A 19,167-nucleotide genomic window follows, 5' to 3' on the forward strand; every position below is an offset into this window, starting at 1 on the left:
ATTGTTGTTAGTTATTTGGTGTGTGTAACACTGGTGAAGGGGGAGCAGAGGGCCTTCCCTTTTCCCTGTCTAGCCTCAGTCTTAGGAAGATGCCATGTGGGTGGGCCTCCCTTTCTATTCTGCATGCCCCAGAAAGGGGTTGCTCCTCAGTCTGGGTACTGACATGAAGATAAAGCAGAAGAGAGCCAGACTTGACCCATGATGAGCAGGTAATGTGAGCAGGGAATGCATCTTTATTGTTGCAAGCCAGTAAGACTTTGAGACCTTCTATTACTGAATAATAATTTAGCCAAATGTGATTGATATAACGCCAAAGCACTATTTTTTTCCATTTAGGTGATTAAAAGTATTTGCATACAGTCAGATATTTTTAAAGCTCGGGGAAATAGTACATTTGGTTACCCACATATTCTGATTACTTAAAAACAATCCTCTTTGGAATCTCTTACGTTTAAGTGGCTTAGGCAAAGGGTGGAGTAGGATCGTATAATGCAATTGCACTGGATTTTAAGTCAAAGATATGGGTTTGATTTCTGACTTCATTTTCTTTACTTGTAAAATGAAAGGGATTGGACTAAATTTAGTAATTTTTCAACTTGTAGGACTTAGAATACTGAGTGACCATTCAATGGGTTTGCCTGTCCAAATAAGCTTGAACATTATTTGTAGCCTGAATAACCAATGTTTTCACACAGTGTTGTGGATTAGACTATTTCTCTCTCAAAAAACGTGTGTTGAAGTCCTAACCCTCATTTACCTTACCATGTGATCTTATTTGGAAATAGGATCTTTACAGAAGTAGTCAAGTTAAAAGGAGGTTATTAGGGTGGGCCCTGATCCAATATGATTAATGTCCTTACAAAAAAGGGATATTTGAACACAGGAACAGACACTTCCTGAGGGAAACCAATGTGAAGACAAGGAGGGAGAAGATATCCCTGTGGCTGGAGTGATGCATAAAAGCCTTGGGACACCAAGAGTTGCCAACAAATTCCAGAAATTACAAGAGACGGGGAAGTATTCTTTCCTAAAATCATCAGATGGCCCTGCTGACATCTTGATTTTGGACTTGGAGCCTCTAGAACTGTGAGACAATAAATTTCTATTGTTTTAAGCCACACATGTTTTGATACTTTGTTATAGCAGCCCTAAGAAATTAATATAAATTTTGATATGAGGAAGTGGGGTGCTGTTGTAAAAAATACCTAAAAATGTGGAAGCAGTTTTGGAACTGGCAATAGGTAAAAGATAGAAGGGTTTTGAGATACCTGAAAAGGCTCGATTACCTTGAAAGATTATTGGTAAAAATATGAATGTTCAAGTTGTCTCTAGTGAAGTCTCAGAAATGAAAAACATGTTACTTGGAACTGGAGAAAGGTGGTTCTTATTATAAAGTGGCAGAGGATGTGATGAATTTTGTTCTATTGTGTGGAAAGTAAAACTTGTAAGTGATGAATTGGGGTATTTAGCTAAGGAGGTTTCTAAGGAAAGTATTTAAAAGTCTGACTAGATTCTCCTTCTTGTTTATAGTAAAATCCAGGAGGAGAGAAAAGTTCAAGAAAGAATTTTGTTTCAAGACTGAAACACAGAAATCCTGACAGTGCTGGCCTTCTCTGTGGATTTCAAACTCAAGACATCAATTCTTACTTGGATTTGCAACCTGCTAGTACATATAGATAGGTGATTCCTTTCAAATCTATGCATATGCTATGGGTAATTAATATAAGCAAATTCATGTAAAAATATAATGGTTGCTTTTTGTCCCTAGGCAACCACCTGGTTCACTATGAAGTAGGTCCCTTGTCAGATGCTAATCTGAATGATACTCCTGATAGTGAGTCAGACATTCCTTAAATCCCTGATTTTAGTGCTGGCTGAAGTTTTGCAAGCAAGAAAATCTGCTATAGAATAGCTATCTATCCTTGTGAAGACAAATTACTGGTTCCATCTAGGATGGAAGGGACCCAGTGTAGTTAACGTTCTATGAAATGGCTGGTTGGGTTAAATATTCAAAATTAATGGAAGCTAGATCAGTCTTGGTAAGGTGGAATCCAGATGTTTGGCTCATGTGTTACACCTATTTCTGCCTTGGTGCCTGCTCCATTCATGTGTCCATCATACCAGTTCTGGGGTGGCTGATTATAAAGGCTGGTTTATGTCAACTGGCTGAGTCATTTTTTCTCTTTGTTCTTCAATGTCTCTTCCATGATGGATGCTTCCTGTGGTGCATTAATATGTAATGCAAACCTTTTCATACTCTGTGGTTTCTCACATATGTCCATTCACATGCCTCTATCCCAGATGTTCCTGTCTCTAATCTTCCAGGCTTTTTCATTAAAGTTCCTATGATCTGGTTAGATGATTAACTATTGCCCAGGACACTGTATGTTTTCTCACTTTAAGCCAGTTTTCCTTCTACATAATGTAGATGAATGGGTTTACTGCTCAGAGCTTAGAGTAAAGATTTTCCCCTTCTGCTATTTTTCAAGTCCACTCCTGACTTTGGCTGCAATGCAGGTGCACGTTTCCCTTCAAAAACCCCTTGTTCATCAAATCCATGTTGGTATCTGATTCTCAGAGTAACTTAACTGTAAAAAAGGTGGTGTTGAGGGGCGCCTGGGTGGCTCAGTGGGTTAAGCCTCTGCCTTCAGCTCAGGTCATGATCTCAGGGTCTCTGGGATCGAGCCCCGTATCGGGCTCTCTGCTTGGCAGGGAGCCTGCTTCCTCCCCTCTCTGGCTGCTGCTCTGCCTACTTGTAATCTCTCTCTCTCTCTCTCTCTCTATCTGTAAAAAAGAAAAAAAAATTAAAAAAAAAAAAGGTGGTGTTGAGAGTGATTTGAGAAAACAAGTTTGGGAACTGGCTCATTCATTGACCAGCTAGAAGGGAAGACCCTATCTTGGGTGGAAGTTGGGTATAGATAGTTCTTGGCACAAAATTTCACCATAATTGCTGATGATTTACCAGAATAGATGTAGAAAGGTATCCTAGTGGAAGAGAATGCCCAGGCCACAGTGGACCTGGCTTCTGGTGTTTAAGAATTGTTACTTAAAGAAATAGAGGGGTTCCATCATGTCTATGGCTATTAAGGAGCCCAGTTCTGAGAGCACTTTCCTACTGTCAGCTTTTACCTGCTTAGTGGGCCACTACTGCACATTTTAGTGATGCCGATGACCCTTCTCATCAGCATATTCTTGATGGCCTTGAAGTCATGCTTGAGGTCTAGGCTATGGTATAAGCAACCCTGCTGCTTGTGCAGACCCTACAGAATTTTAAGTATCAGGGGTAGCAAAGATGTAATACAGAGTTTATGGTAAGCCTTATTGGGAGAATCACAGCATAGGTCCCTGAGATTCTGGAGCAAGGTCATGTCATCTGCAAGGGAGAATTATATGCCTTTTGAGAAACAGTTTCTTGTGTGTTACTAGGCCCTGGTAGAAACAGAAGGCTTGCTAACGGGTCACCAAAAGAACATGCAATGGGAAATACCCATTATGGGCTGGATTTTGTCAGAGACCAATTTTAAGTAAAATGAGGGCCAGGAGTAGTCTATTCTAAGATGAAAATGGTACATTTGGGATTGATCTAAAGTGTGAATGGGGGCTCCTTGGGCTCAATTGGTTAAGTATCTGCCTTCAGTTCAGGTTGGATCCCAGGGTCCTGGGACTGAGCCCTGTGTTGGGCTTCCTGCTCAGTAGAGATCCTACTTCTTCCTCTCCCTCTGCCTACTGCTCGACCTACTTGTGCTCTCTATCAAATAAATAAATAAAATATTTTAAATTTATTATTGGGGGAAGTTGAAGGGGGAGACAAACCATGGGAGACTGTGGACTCTGAGAAACAAACGGTTTTGGAGGGGAGGGGAGTGGGGGGATGGGTGAGCCTGGTGGTGGGTATTAAGGAGGGCATGTACTGCGTGGAGCACTGGGTGTGGTGCATAAACAATGAATCTTGGAAAAAATTAAATTAAAAAAACATATGATGTATTATTTGTTTCAGGGGTACAGGTCTATGGTTCATCAGTCTTACACAACACACAGTGCTTACCACAACACATACCCTCCCCATTGTCCATAACCCAGCCACCCGATGTCTCCCACCCCTCTTCATTCCAGTGACCCTCAATTTGTTTCCTGAGATTAAGGAAAAAAAATATTTTTAAATAAATAAGGTGTGTGAATGATATGGGTAAAGGGACAGAAATTAACCACAGGATGAAAGGAAAGAAGGAAGATAAATAGGAAGAGCTTCAGACTACAGGGCAATTTTGAGACTGTGTTGGCCAGGCTAATGGGAAGTCTCTAAGCAAAGACTGCCTGTTAGACATGTCAAGTAGGAACAACCTAGCTCTAGCACCCATACTGTGCTTAGTCCCTGGCTGAAAGCAACCTGGCAAAAACCTTCCCTCAGTATGAACACTTTGATCCAAAGTGTGTTGTCCGGGGGCTGCCCATCAAATGCTTCTCAGAGGAGGTTCTTTTGAATGAAGATCTAAGTAGTGCTCCTCTATTGCTGACACATTTCCTAAGCCATAGAACTTGATTTTCCTTCCTTCTCTTTTTCCAAGTTACACTGTACTCTCCTTCTGTAAAGTCCTGACATACACAGTTCCCTTTGCTTGGAAAATTCTTCAGTGCCTCCCGTCCCCTGCCAATCACTCAACTGACTCTTCAGTTCAAGTATCACTTCTCCAGAGAGGCTTTCTTTGAACCCCCAAATAGATTTGTTACCACACTATTTCCTAACTTGCTGTACTTTTCATCCCAGTACTTATCACAGTTTAGAACTACACATTAGTAAAATGATTTTTTTAATGCCCTTACAAGTTTATAAGCTTTGTATAGACATAGTCTTTTCTATTTTCTATCCCCAATACCATAATGCCTGGCATATAGCATACATGCAATGTGTATTAAATGAATAAATGAATTAATGACTCAATTGTCTTCATTCATTCCAACCTATTTCTTTTTTTTTTTTTTTTCCAGTAGCTGAAAAACTCTGAGAGGCTTAGGTTCATAAATTTGGACATAAGTTACCTTCATCATGTAGATGGATGAAGGTACAGAACATTCAAGGAATAGATGCCAGGAAGTTATAATTTATGAAATATACCTTTTTTGCTTTTCCTGAATATGGATGGAATTTAACAATAACAAAGATGTTGATTTTTGGAGAATTTTGTATATTTGACTTTCTGGTCTTCAAGACTTTAGAAACGGGCATTTAGTTAAAATAAAATTCAAGTACTAAAAATAATAATGATATATAATTTAATTACTTTTATGTGCCTTATATTGTACTGTCTTACATATGCTCTATTTCACTAAATATTCTCAACATAGTAAATTAGTTATTATTATTAGAATTTTGCTGATGAAGAAATTACATATTTGCTTAAGGCCTCAAGCATCACACCTTCTGATTCCAGTGGCCATTGCCTTTATCCACAGTCTTATAACTGCTTAAATTTTAAATTTGTTACCCAAATAATGATTTTTAAAAATTTCTCTCTGGGAAGTTATCTAAAGAATAAGGACTTTGAAGTCTTACCTAATTTGATCCTTGATTCAAGTAAAATTTGAGACTCAAATCTCCTTAACAGGTCAAAGTCTCCTTTATGAGCTTTAGAACTCTAACCCCCAGCATCCCATTTGTCTCCATCTGGATATATTTCTTGTTTACTCCTCAATCACAAAAGTCCAAGGTGGAACTTAGTGCTTTTATTCCCATACTACTTTGTTTCCTTGGTTCTTTTTTTCAGTAGTGTTGATGATATACTGGTGAGCTTAGGTACATTTCTTAATTCCCCTTTTTAATAAATTCCATCACCATATTCACAGGCACCAAGTTTTGAAATCTCAAAGCTATGTATTCTCTCCCCAAATAGTACTTAATTTAAGTTTCTTAAAGATAGAGACCTTGTTCTGCTTTCTCTTTGTGTTTAGTCTACATAGAATCTGGCATGAAGTAGGTGTTCAAAAGTCATGGTAAAATCTCTCCTTTCTGGCTCCAGGCATTCAGATAAAACAGTGTTAAACGCAAGACTTTTCCAGTGAGAACTAAATTCTGTTAAATATGATGCTTTTTAACAGGAGGTCAATGGATGTATTAGTCAATCCTTTGAAAATGTTATGAAAGTTTTTGTGTATGGACATATATGGTTATTTTAAAAATATATATGATCAATTTTGTAGGAAAGAATACATCCTTTAATGAGCTAAAGAATCACTGGTCTTTGGAATTTTGCAACATGGAGGTCGTCATCTTCAAGAGCAATTTCAGTGAGTAGTAGAGGTAGAAAAAGGTTTCAAAATGTTAAGTGAGTGGGAAATAAGAAAGCGGGAACAGAGACAAGTAGGTTCCAAGGAGGAGAAAATAAAGTTGGATAGAGATTTAAAGTATATTATGTTTTAAGATAGGAAAGACTTGAACTAGAGGGGGATTATAAGAGCTACTTCATTGGACACTTCTTGTGTTCTGGTCATTGAATCATGTGCTTTACATAAATTAGATATATGTTTATTAATCAAGTAAGTTCTTGAAAGATGATGCAGTTGGGGGAGCAGACTAAAAAGAAAAATGGAACCGAAGACGTGGCCTTGGAGAACATGAAGGATGTCACCTTCTCTGAGACTCGAAAGAGGGCGGGAAAATTGGATACAAATATAGAGAAGGGAAAGCAAAGTTTAAGTTGGTTCATACAGATGGACTCAATTTTCTCTGACTGGTATAAGGCAAAGTCCTTGAACAAAAGGGGAAGTGAAGTTGGGTATGGAAATTTTGGGAAAATTTTGAAAAATTCTGAGAAGCTTTTCCTCTGTATGTAATTATTTTTTTAAAAACCTATCATGTATATACGGAGAATACATTGTTCTCCATGAAGTTGGTACGTTTAATAAATTATAAGTTTCTGAATGGTGTGGAGCATGTTATAATTATTTACGTATTTCCCAATTTTGCATAGCATAGTGCTTTGAGTAGAGTAGGTAAACATTAAGGTTTTAGGTCAACAATATTGAATCCACAAGAACTGTTTATTTTAAGCAAAGCCTGAGAATCGTGGGCCATGAACTGTTTTGGTGGGAGTCCTTTACATCCAAACGACAGAGATCTGCCAGTTGAGAATGTAGTTTGTAATCCTTGGTAACTAAAAATACATATGAAACAGTCTCTCAGCCTCAGTACCATTGACATTTGTACCGGACAATTCTTTGTTTGGGGAGCTGTCTTACATTGTAAGAGGTTTAGCAGTATCTTTGGCTTCTACTGTCTGGATTCTGATAGCGTCCCCCAACTCTGACCCAGTTCTGACAAAAATCTCCAGACATTGTCAAATGTTCCACGGATGGGAGGGGCAGAGAGTGCAGCAAAATAAGCCCAGACTGAGAATCCATAATTTAAAGTATTAATGGTTAATTTATGTAAAAATCATTTTATATAACAAATAACTAATTTAGAAAATCCAATTATCAGGTGGTAATTACAAAGGCTTGCTGCTCTCCGTTTGTCTACTGACTGGCATTTGAACAATTTCCATTTCTCCAGCAGGGAAAAGTGAGGCGACCCTCAGGTGATGATTGTTCTCTCCCCTTAGTGGCTCTAAATGAGAGGTTGCCCATATTTCTTTGACCTTTGCCTTCTTTTCTTTATGATTAGAGAGAATGGATTGTCCTTACTGCAGATATTTTCCTGTGATTGCACCTGTGTCCATACAGTGTGCACAATGCATGCTGCAAAAGATATGCTGGACTCAAACCCAAAGGTCCTGGGTTTAAAACCAACTTCGTTATATAATCTTGGTAAATCACTTATTTGTGTTTTAAGTGTTACAGGGCTGTTTTGATAATGAGATGAAGAATATAATAGAGCTTTGTAAATTATAAAACACTGAAAAATCGAGAATTAATATTTCTTGCCTTGTGCATAGATTCAAGATGATCCCTTATTTGGAGATAATGGATCAGAAAGATGATTTAAAGAGAAAAATGGAAATATTTTGATATTTTTTATGTGTTGGGGATGACAGGAAGTCAAAGATATTTTCAAGTTACATTTTCAAGGTTAATGAATGTGATTGTGATGGAGTGATGGTGTCATACATTGAAATAAGGTTCATAGAAAAAGGTGGGTTTTTTGAAATTGAGATTCATTTCATGTAACATAAAATTCATCCTTTTAAACTACACAATTCAGTGGCTTTTGGTATATTCACAGAGTTGTGCAACCGTCACTGCTATATGTTTTAGAATATTTTCATTACTCCAAAAAAAAAAAAAAAGCCTTATGCCCATTAGAGACACTTCCCATCCCCCACTATCCCATTCCCTGGCAACCATTAATCTATTTCTGTCTTGACAGATTTGAGTATTTTGCAAATTGCATATAAGTGGACCATATGATTTGTGTCTGCCTTCTTTCATTTAGCATGACCTTTTCAAAGTTCGTCTATATCGAACTGTGTGTCAGTACTTTATTCACTTTTATGGCTGAGTAATATTCTATTGTATAGATACATCACATTTTGTTTACTCACTCATCAATTGGTGAATATTTGGGTTGTTTCTACTTTTTGACTATTCCAAATAATGATCTGTGAATATTTATGCACAATTTTTTGGGTGGAACTATGTTTTCACTTCTTTGGGGAGTATCCCTGGCAGTATAATTGCTAGATCGTATAGTAACTCTATGTTTGATATTTTTAGAAATTGCCAAAGTGGCACAAAAGAGATGGTTGAGAAACTTTAGTTGAGCATTAACTTGGATTTGTACATGTTGAATTTGGATTGTTTTCAAGACATACAGGAGGCTGTTTTGGGGAGATTGCTAGCTATATGAGTTTTAGGCTTAGGAGAATAGTATGAGTTTGAGATATAGATTTGGCATCATCAACATGTAGAGCTGGAGATAACAGAAAGCAAGAATTCACCCAAGGAAAGTATTTAGAGAGAAAATGGCAGGGATAATGAAGAACTACATCTCTAAAGTCAGTCAAGATAAATATGCATGGTCTGTGTGAAGGGAGACAGGAAAGGGGAGATTAATTTGGACTTAGCAGGCAATGATCAGAATATTCTTCTGCTAACAAAAAGATTTGTTTGACATGAAGGATTTCACTGGCAGAGATGAACATACAGAGAAAAGAGAATGGCATTTTGATATGGAATCTTCAATCTTGAGGGATGAGAAGGAGTCTACTAATTACTGGAGTGTGGGAAAGGTTTCCAAGCATAGGAGCCAGCATGCGTAAAACACAGTTGTTCAAAGTATAGATGAACTCAGGATAATTAAACAATTAACATTCATTTGGTGGTTAATCTGTGCCAGCACTGTACTAGATGCTTCACCAGATGATCTCATTTAAACCTTTCAAATGTTTTCATTTTAGAGATAAGGAAGTAGACTCAGGAATGTTGCACACTGAGCTAAGGTCATGCAGCTAGGAAGTGGTAGAATCCAGACATGAATGAAGATAATTTGATTCCAGAGTCTGTACTCTTACACAATGAAGTATCTTATATGATTAAAAAATTTTTTAATTATATTATGTTAGTCACCATACAGTAAATCATTAGTTGTTTTTTTTTTTTAAGATTTTTTATTTATTCGCTTGACAGAGATCACAAGCAGGCAAAGAGAGGCAGGCAGAGAGAGAGAGAAGGAAGCAGGCTCCCCGCTGAGTAGAGAGCCTGATGCGGGGCTTGATCCCAGGGTCCTGAGATCATGACCTGAGCTGAATGAAGGCAGAGGCTTTAACTCACTGAACCATCCAGGTGCCCCAATCATTAGGTTTTTTATTAAATTATTTTTATTGACATATAATGTATTATTTGCCCCAGGGGTACAGGTCTGTGAATCATCAGGCTTACACATTTCACAGCACTCACCATAGCATATAACCTCCCCAATGTCCATAACGCAGCCACCGTATCCTACCCCCACCCCCCAGCAACCCTCAGTTTGTTTTGTGAGATTATGAGTCTTTTATGGTTTGTCTTCCTCCCAATCTCATCTTGTTTCATTGTTTCCTTCCCTACCCCCCACAACCCCCTGCCCTTCCTCTCAAATTCCTCATATCAGAGAGTTCATATGATAATTGCCTTTCTCTGACTGACTTATTTCACTCAGCGTAATAACTTCTAGTTCCATCCATGTTGTTGCAAATGGCAAGATTTCATTTCTTTTGATGGCTGCAGAGTATTCCACTGTGTGTGTGTGTGTGTGTATGTGTGTCTATACACACACACACACACACACAGGTGATATATATATATATATCACCTCTTCTTTATCCATTCATCTGTAGATGGACATCTAGGTCCTTTCCATAGTTTGGCGATTGTGGACATTGCTGCTATAAACATTCAAGTGCATGTGCCCCTTTGGATAGTTACATTTGTATCTTTTTGTTAAATACTCAGTAGTGCGATTGCTGGGTCATAGGGTAGCTCTATTTTCAACTTTTTTTTTTCAATCTTTTTTTAAATTTTAAATTTATTTTTTTTTCAGCGTAACAGTATTCATTGTTTTTGCACAACACTCAGTGCTCCATGCAATACATGCCCTCCCTATTACCCACCACCTGTTCCCCCAACCTCCCACCCCTGCCCCTTCAAAACCCTCGGGTTGTTTTTCAGAGTCCATAGCCTCTTATGGTTCGCCTCCCCTTCCAATTTTTTTTTTTTTATAAACATATAATGTATTTTTATCCCCAGGGGTACAGGTCTGTGAATCGCCAGGTTTACACACTTCACAGCACTCACGATAGCACATACCCTCCCCAATGTCCATAACCCCCTCCCCCTCTCCCAACCCCACCTCCTCCCAGCAACCCCTAGTTTGTTTTGTGAGATTAAGAGTCATTTATGGTTTGTCTCCCTCCCAATCCCATCTTGTTTCATTTATTCTTTTCCTATCCTCCTAACCCCCCATGTTGCATCTCCATGTCCTCATATCAGGGAGATCTATTTTCAACTTTTTGAGGAACCTCCATGCTGTTTTCCAGAGTGGCTGCACCAGCTTGCATTCCCACCAACAGTGTAGCAGGGTTCCCCTTTCTCACATTCTCCCCAACATTTGTCGTTTCCTGACTTGTTAATGATAGCCATTCTGACTGCTCTGAGGTGGTGTCTCACTGTGGTTTTGATTTGTATTTCCCTGATGTCAAGTGATGTGGAGCACTTTTTCATGTGTCTGGATATCTTGTTCATCTGGATATCTTCTTTGCAGAAATGTCTGTTCGTGTCTTCTGCCTATTTTTTGACTGGATTATTTTTTCTTTGGGTGTTGAGTTTGGTAAGTTCTTTGTAGATTTTTAATACTAGTCCTTTATCTGATATATCATTTGGGAATATCTTCTCCCATTCCATCAGTTGTCTTTTGGTTTTGTTGACTGTTTCCTTTGCTATGCAAAAGCTTTTGATGAAGTCCCAATAGTTCATTTTTGCCCTTGCTTCCCTTGCATTTGGCAATGTTTCTAGGAAGTAGTTGCTGCAGCTGAGGTCGAAGAGGTTGCTGTCTGTGTTCTCCTCAAGGATTTTGATGGATTCCTGTCTCATATTGAGGTCCTTCATCCATTTTGAGTCTATTTTTGTGTGTGGTGTAAGGAAATGGCCCAGTTTCATTCTTCTGCATGTGGCTGTCCAATTTTCCCAATACCATTAATTGAAGAGACTGTCTTTTTTCCATTGGATATTCTTTCCTGCTTTGTTGAAGATTAGTTAATCATAGAGTTGAGGGGTTATTTTTGGGCTCTCTATTCTGTTCCATTGATCTATGTGTCTGTTTTTGTGCCAGTACCATGCTGTCTTGGTGATCCCAGCTTTGTAATGTGGCTTTAAGTTAGGCAACATGATGCCTCCAGCTTTTTCTTTTTCAACATTTCCTTGGTGATTCAGGGTCTTTTCTGGTTCCATACAAATTTTAGGATTGTTTGTTTCAGTGCTTTGAAAAATGCCATTGGTATTTTGATTGGGAGGGTATTGAAAGTATAAGTTGTTCTGGGCGGCATAGACATTTTAACAATGTTTATTCTTCCAATCCATGAGCATGGAATGTTTTTCCATCTTTTTGTGTCTTCTTCAATTTCTTTCATAAGTGTTCTGTAGTTTCTAGAGTATAGATCGTTTACCTCTTGGTTAGGTTCATTCTAAGGAATCTTATAGTTTATGGTGCTGTTGTAAATGGTATTGATTCAAATACTTATAGGTACCAGGTATTAAGTATCAGTATTCAACATCAATGCTGCACTCCTGGTAGTTGATTTGGTGCTTCCAATCCTGGTCCTCACTCAATGATTTGACAGCTTATTTGATATGCTCTCCATTGTTCTTAATTTTAAGACAGGGTTTTCAAAATGTCAAAATCATTTGGGAAGTACTTGAAGTGTCTTGGCCCTTCTGTAAGATTCACATTCTTCACAATGAGGCCTAAAACTCATGATTGAGTACCCCCTAGGTGATTATGCTGCATCTAATCTAGATCCTGCATAACGCCTGTCACTAAGGACTCATTTCCTAGAGTCCTCAGATGTCCAAACTGGAAGAGAGTACTTCCCAACTTCCCCAGTTCAGTTGCTAAAATAATAAAAAAATGCTAAAGATGGTTGTTCTGGCTGTTCTGGGCCTTATTTATTTTAGAGAATTTTTTCTTTCATACGTACTGAATACTTACTAAGCACCATCATGTGCTAGGTGCTTTCACTAAACTGACTTATTTACTTCTCAAAATATCTCTATGAAACTTATCATATTATTCTAGTTTAACATAAGAAGGAATTTAAAAACAGAGAACTTAAATAACTTGACCTGGTTTATAGGACTAGTAAGAGCTAAGATTTAAACCAGATATTCAAAATTCAAGTCTAGGACCCTTCCACCCTCCCAGACAATCTCTCCCATGGGAAATGTTTAATAATAGAATCAATACATTTACTAGGTTTCCATTAATATATTCTTCATTCCTGCAATATGGAAAGACTTGCACAAGGCTACTTAAAAGAAAATTCCAACATATACACTGGTCACACATTGTTATGTGACATATATTTTCAAAAGAAATTTTAAAAGTTTGAATTCTTCCTCCTCTAATATGCAAATCAGAGCCGTCATGTGGTCTGAGGACACAGTCCATTGAAGGATCACAGACCTTGTTGGCAGAGGAAAATAAACCCCAACAGTTGGAGCTGCAAGCCATCTGTCCTTAGCTATTTCACATTTTGTCAAAAATCATCAGCATAGTTGGAAAATAGCTGTGACCAACTAATATCACTAAAATGTAAAGTAAAATGATGAAGTGGAATACTCAAACTATTTATTCAGAGATGAAATATATATCCTTTGACATTTTGGAAGGATACTACAAATTATGGAAATATTCATATTGCAAAGTTATTACAGAATATTTGATGGTTTGGGAAAGAAAATGATTTAAGAACCTTTGTTTCTTACACTAGAACTGCAATAGACTTTAGAGACCATTCGACTGAACTTGTTTGTTTTGTAGGTGAGAAAAATGATACAATGAGAGATTAAATACATTGTCCAACATCAAAAAGTACCGAAAAAATGGCACCGAAATCTTGTCAGTATATGAAAAACAAAGAGTTCCAATTTATTTGATGCTTATGATTTTGAGAACTTTACATATATCAATTTATTTAAACTATATAGCAAAGGTAGATCGTAAATATTATCATTGTCATCTTACAGAGGAAAAACTGAGGCTCATGAAGCTCAAGAAATTTGCAACATGGACTCTATACAGAGATACAGATGACATAAATAAGCAAATAAATACATGAGGAAGAAGTTATTGTTCTTTCTTGGATTAAAAGGCCATTTAATCTGTAATGAAGAACAATGAAATAAAAAAATCACCAGTAGACAAGCATGATCATATTCACTGATTAAGGGAAGAATCATAAGATGATAAAACCAGTGGGTGAAACATTAATGAAATCAATATATTTACTTGGATCCAATAATTTTGACCCATAAGATAATTATTGATTAAAAATGAAAATAATAGTATTTAAATAATATTTTACAGTGGAGAAACCCAACAGATATCATCTTAACCAATGACCAAAGTTAATATCTACATGAACAGTACAAAAAATATCTTCTTTCTGACCTCATGCACTGAGAAGGATACAACATCACCTCTGGGGTATTCCTGTCAAAAATGTATAACCTGAAACTAATCATGAGAAAGCTGAAAGATGAGGAGCATTCTAAAATGTATGTCTTGTTCTTTTAAAAATTGTCAATATCATGACAAAGACTGAATGCAACAGGTGATTTGGGATTTTCTTTAGATATGAAGGACAACATAGGGGCGACCAGAGAAGTATGGATGCAACCTGAAGGTTAGGTAACAGATTTAGATCAATGTTAATTTTCTGATTTTGTGATTGTCCTATGGTTATGTAACAAAATATTCTTGTTTTTAGAAAATACACACTGAATGTTTTTTTTCTTTTGTGTGTGTGTGTGTGTATGTGTTTTAATTTCTTTTCAGCATAATGGTATTCATTACTTTTGCACCACACCCAATGCTCCATGCAATACATGCCCTCCTTAATACCCACCACCTGGATCCCCCCACCTCCCACCCTCCGACCCTTCAAAACCCTCAGGTTATTAACAGCCATCATGTCTGTAACTTACTTTCAAATGATTCAGAACAAAATGTATATGTATGTATGTATGTGAATGATAAAAGAAATGTGGAAATGATTTTATCTTTAAGGACTCTGGGAGAAGGTATAGGGGAATTCTTTGTACTATTGTAAATTTTCTTCAAATCTAAAATCATGTCAAAAAGAAGTCAAAAGAAAAAGAGAATAAATTTACAGCAAGTCAAATGCCAGGTCTGGGAGACTAATGCTGGTCTGCCTGTGTTCAAAGGGCATACTCTCTAGCTGCCAGTATTAAAGAACATTAAAATCCCATGGATGTTATGCATTGTCCCATCTCAAGAGAGGGGCTCCACCTCACCCACAAATCCTCTACTTATTACTGTGAGGCAAGGAGTCCTATATACTTAGATATATACTTCTCATGTAATTTCAGCAACAATAACTCTTATCCTTGTCAGTGCAGTTCAGAAGTGAAGTCTGGAAAGTAATAATTATCTTTTGTGAATCTCAGTTTCCTCATCCAAAAAGGGTACAGTAATATGTATCAAGGATTGTTATGAGGATTAAATATAATAATCCTTCCCCCTTCGGTATTTACCATGTCATTTAGATTAGGCAGAGGGGGTCTAGGGAATTGACTAGGTGAAGACTAACACTTTTTGAAGGTTGGACTAAACTATTCCAAATTGCTCTCCCCCATGTTCTAGTTCTATAAGGAATGCATATAGCTAAGCATGTAACTTTATGCACTCTGTCACAAGTGTTTGCAGAAGGAAGGTGAGATTATGAGTTTACATAGCAGCAGAAGAGCTACATGGTAGCAGAGGGTACCTCTTTTCTAACATTTCTCTATGTCAATGTTGCACATCTACAGGATACAAAAGTTTTAAACTACCAAGTTTTCTCAAATTTGTCTATTCCTATGAAAATCTTAGAGAGGCTTTTGTGCAACAACAAATTTATTCTAAAATTCTAAGTTGATTCTAAAATTTTTATATAAGAGACAAATATAAGAAAAGCAAAAATACCTTAGAGAGGAAAATAAAAGCAGAAAACGAGGGACATGACCTATTAGATATCAAGATCCTTGTATAAACACTAATAATTAAAAGTGTAGTATTAATTTGAGAACAAATAGACTAATAAAATTATAATAGAAATGGAAACTCACAGATATATAGAAATTGGATATGGAACAAAACATGCAATACAAATCACTGAGTAAAGAAGAGATTAATTAATGATACTGGATAAAATAATATTTATACTGGAAAAATTAAGTTGGATTTCTATCTCTCTTTATAAAAAGCAATATTAGTTAAAGGCTTACATTTGAAAAAGAACTGTCAAATTGTTATGGAATCTTACATAAAAAATAAATGATATATTGTATGGTGACTACCATAAAACAATTTAAAAAATAACATAAAATAAAAAAGAAAGAGAACCATTTAATTTTTAGGAGATAATACAGGAAAATATGTATGTGACCTTAGGGTAGGGAAATATTTTCTAAACAAGCCATAAGAGCACTACCATCAAAATAAATTTTATACATGTGACTGTTTTGAATATACTATTTTGCTTTTGCTAGAATGGCCAAAATTTTTAAGTCTGCAAATATCAAGTTTTGGTAAGAACATAGAACAAAACAACTCACATGACTATTGGTGACTCTTTACATTTTACACCCTATTTGGAAGACAATTCAGAATTCTCTCCTAATTTGAAGATACACCCACCTCACAAACAAGAAATTCCTCTCCTGGATTTATACTTTAGAGAACTTCTTACACATTTGTATAAAGAGTAAAGTACAAAACACATTTTTTGATTTGTAATAGACAAGAGAGAAACAAAACAATAGTAACAAATATCACCACAGAGGAAACAACTCCATTGACAAGATGCTGGATAAATATAGTTTAGCTATAAGATGAATTAGTTCACAGCCATAAAGTACTGAATCAACTAAAGCTGTATAACTCAGCATGATTAAATAAAAGAACTCACACAACATGATTTCATTTAATGAAATACTAACAACATAATGTTTAGGAATATACAGATAATTTGAAAAAACTGTCAAGGAAGGAAAAGAATAATAAATACATAATTCAGAATAGTGATCACTATTAGGGAGTAGAGAAGGGAATGAGATCAGAAAGCACAGGAATTCTCAAAACATTGTGTAATTGTGTACCATACTGTGGTACAGTGGTTTTTTCCCTCAAGTTGGATGAGGGTTATGTAGATGTTTATTTACTTTTTAATTCACACTTTTGTTATAAATGTTCAGATTGGAGCAACTGTAATTTCACCTATAACTTCTTTTTTTCACCTCTATCTTCTATTTGAGTGTTTTCACTGAAAATCTCAGCTAAATTTTGTCCTGTTAAGAAGTCATGATAAGGGCGCCTGGGTGGCTCAGTGGGTTGAGCCACTGCCTTGGGCTCGGGTCATGATCTCAGGGTCCTGGGATCGAGTCCCGCATCAGGCTCTCTGCTCAGCAGGGAGCCTGCTTCCTTCTCTCTCTCTCTCTCTTCCTGCCTCTCTGCCTACTTGTGATCTCTCTCTGCCAAATGAATAAATAAAATATTTAAAAAAAAAAGAAGTCATGATAAATAATGTTTCTAATTTAGTATTTATTTAAGATTTCAGAGGAATGATGATCTGTTTTAGATTCAACAACTTTTATCTTATTTTTTATTTTATTTATTATTTTATTATTATACTATATTTTATTATTTTGTTTATTATTTGACAGAGAGCACAAGCAGGGGAACAGCAGGCAGCAGGAGAGGGAGAAGCAGGCTCCACAGTGAGCGGGGAGCCCCATGTAAGGCTCAATCCCAGGATGTGGGGCTCGACCCCAGGATCCTGGGATCATAACCCCAGCCGAAGGCAGACACCTGACTGAACCACCCAGATGTCCCTAGATTCAGCAATTTCATCTTTTTGTCAAAGTTATCAGTTCTTGGCAACTTAAATGTGGTAAATCTCCATTTCCAGCAAACTGAAAGCCATTTAGCTTAACCGCATTGGAAATAGAGTCTGAAATTGTTGATATTTCCATTGTGGCCTCTTTGGTGAACTTTCTCCTCATTCTCATTGGCTTATTCTCACTCGGCCCTGAATCGCATCAGCTCTTGTGCTGGTAGTAGAGCCCCCAACACTGTTTTTTACCACATCCATCAATGAGTCGACTGCCAAGACTCCCCAAAACAATGAATTTGCAACCAAATGATACGAATTTGTGGCTTTTCCTATCCACTTACTACCTATGTGACTTTAGCAAAATTTGTGTCAGGTGGAGTGGGGGGAGATGGAAACTCAGTGACCAGCAAGAGAAAAAAAAGAAACCTAATACACATTTATTAGATTCTTATGCTGGACACGGGAGTAGACAGAATAATGACACCCCAAAAATGTTCATGTCTTGATCCAAGAAACCTGTGAAGATATTACCTTAAATAACAAAAGGGACTTGGCAGATGTGATTAATGATCTCGACATTGGTAACAGCACCATGATTATCAGGTGGGGCCAATATAATCCCAAGCCTCTTTCCTTATAAAAGGGTCTCTAGACGCTGGCAACAGCAAGGCATGGATTTCCCCTCAGAGCCACTGGTAGGAATTCAGTTTGGCAAACACCTTCCTTTTAGCCACGTAAGAACTATTTTTGAACTTCTGTTCTTCAACACTGTAAAATAATAAGTTTGTGTTGTTTTTAGCCACCAAGTTTGTGGTTATGTGTTATAATAGCAATAGGAAACAAATACAGACACCTCTTGTATGTTGCTAAGAAACCTCGTGGGCTCTGTGTTTCATCCAGCTGCTGCTGGTGTGACTGGTTCAGACTAGCTTTGTGCAGTAGCAACCGCATGCACCTTGCCCTTCACTTTATATTGCTGAAGGTTTCTATGGTGGCTGCAGGAACTTGCTGACAAGCATATACAACCTGAAAATGCATGACCTAGAACTGTCCTTGACTGGTGGGGGATGGTTTCTGATGACTAAATACTTCTCACTTTTTTCCTTCAGTAAAGTGTCCTAAGATGCATTTCATAACCCTCCAGGGAAGAAAGCTTTAGTGCTAGTTATCTGTGCAGGAGATGAGCTGAATAACCTTCTTCTACTAGTTTCCCCTGTCTTCCCTGTTTTCCTTCCTGGACCTTCACTCCTCCTGAGTGATCCTGAGATCACATTCAGAATAAATCCCATGCATACCTCAATTTCTGATTTCAGATGGTTTCAGACTAAGTAAGAGATAGAGCCTATGCAGATTGCTTTACCTGCATTTTCACATTTAATTAGACTACCCAGTCAGTAAGGTATACTTATTCATATTCCCATGGTTTTATAAAATGTTTTTGACTCAGAGAAATTAGTAATTAGCAGAAGATAATTCAAACAATTCAACAAGCAGTTGATGAAACCTGGATTCACCTTCCAAGTTACAAATTAGGCTGGCTATAAAGCCTGAATGTTTTCTATACTACTTGTGTTTTCTGATATACTTC

Source organism: Meles meles, chromosome 1 (genome assembly GCF_922984935.1).
Source record: "Meles meles chromosome 1, mMelMel3.1 paternal haplotype, whole genome shotgun sequence".
NCBI lineage: Eukaryota > Metazoa > Chordata > Mammalia > Carnivora > Mustelidae > Meles > Meles meles.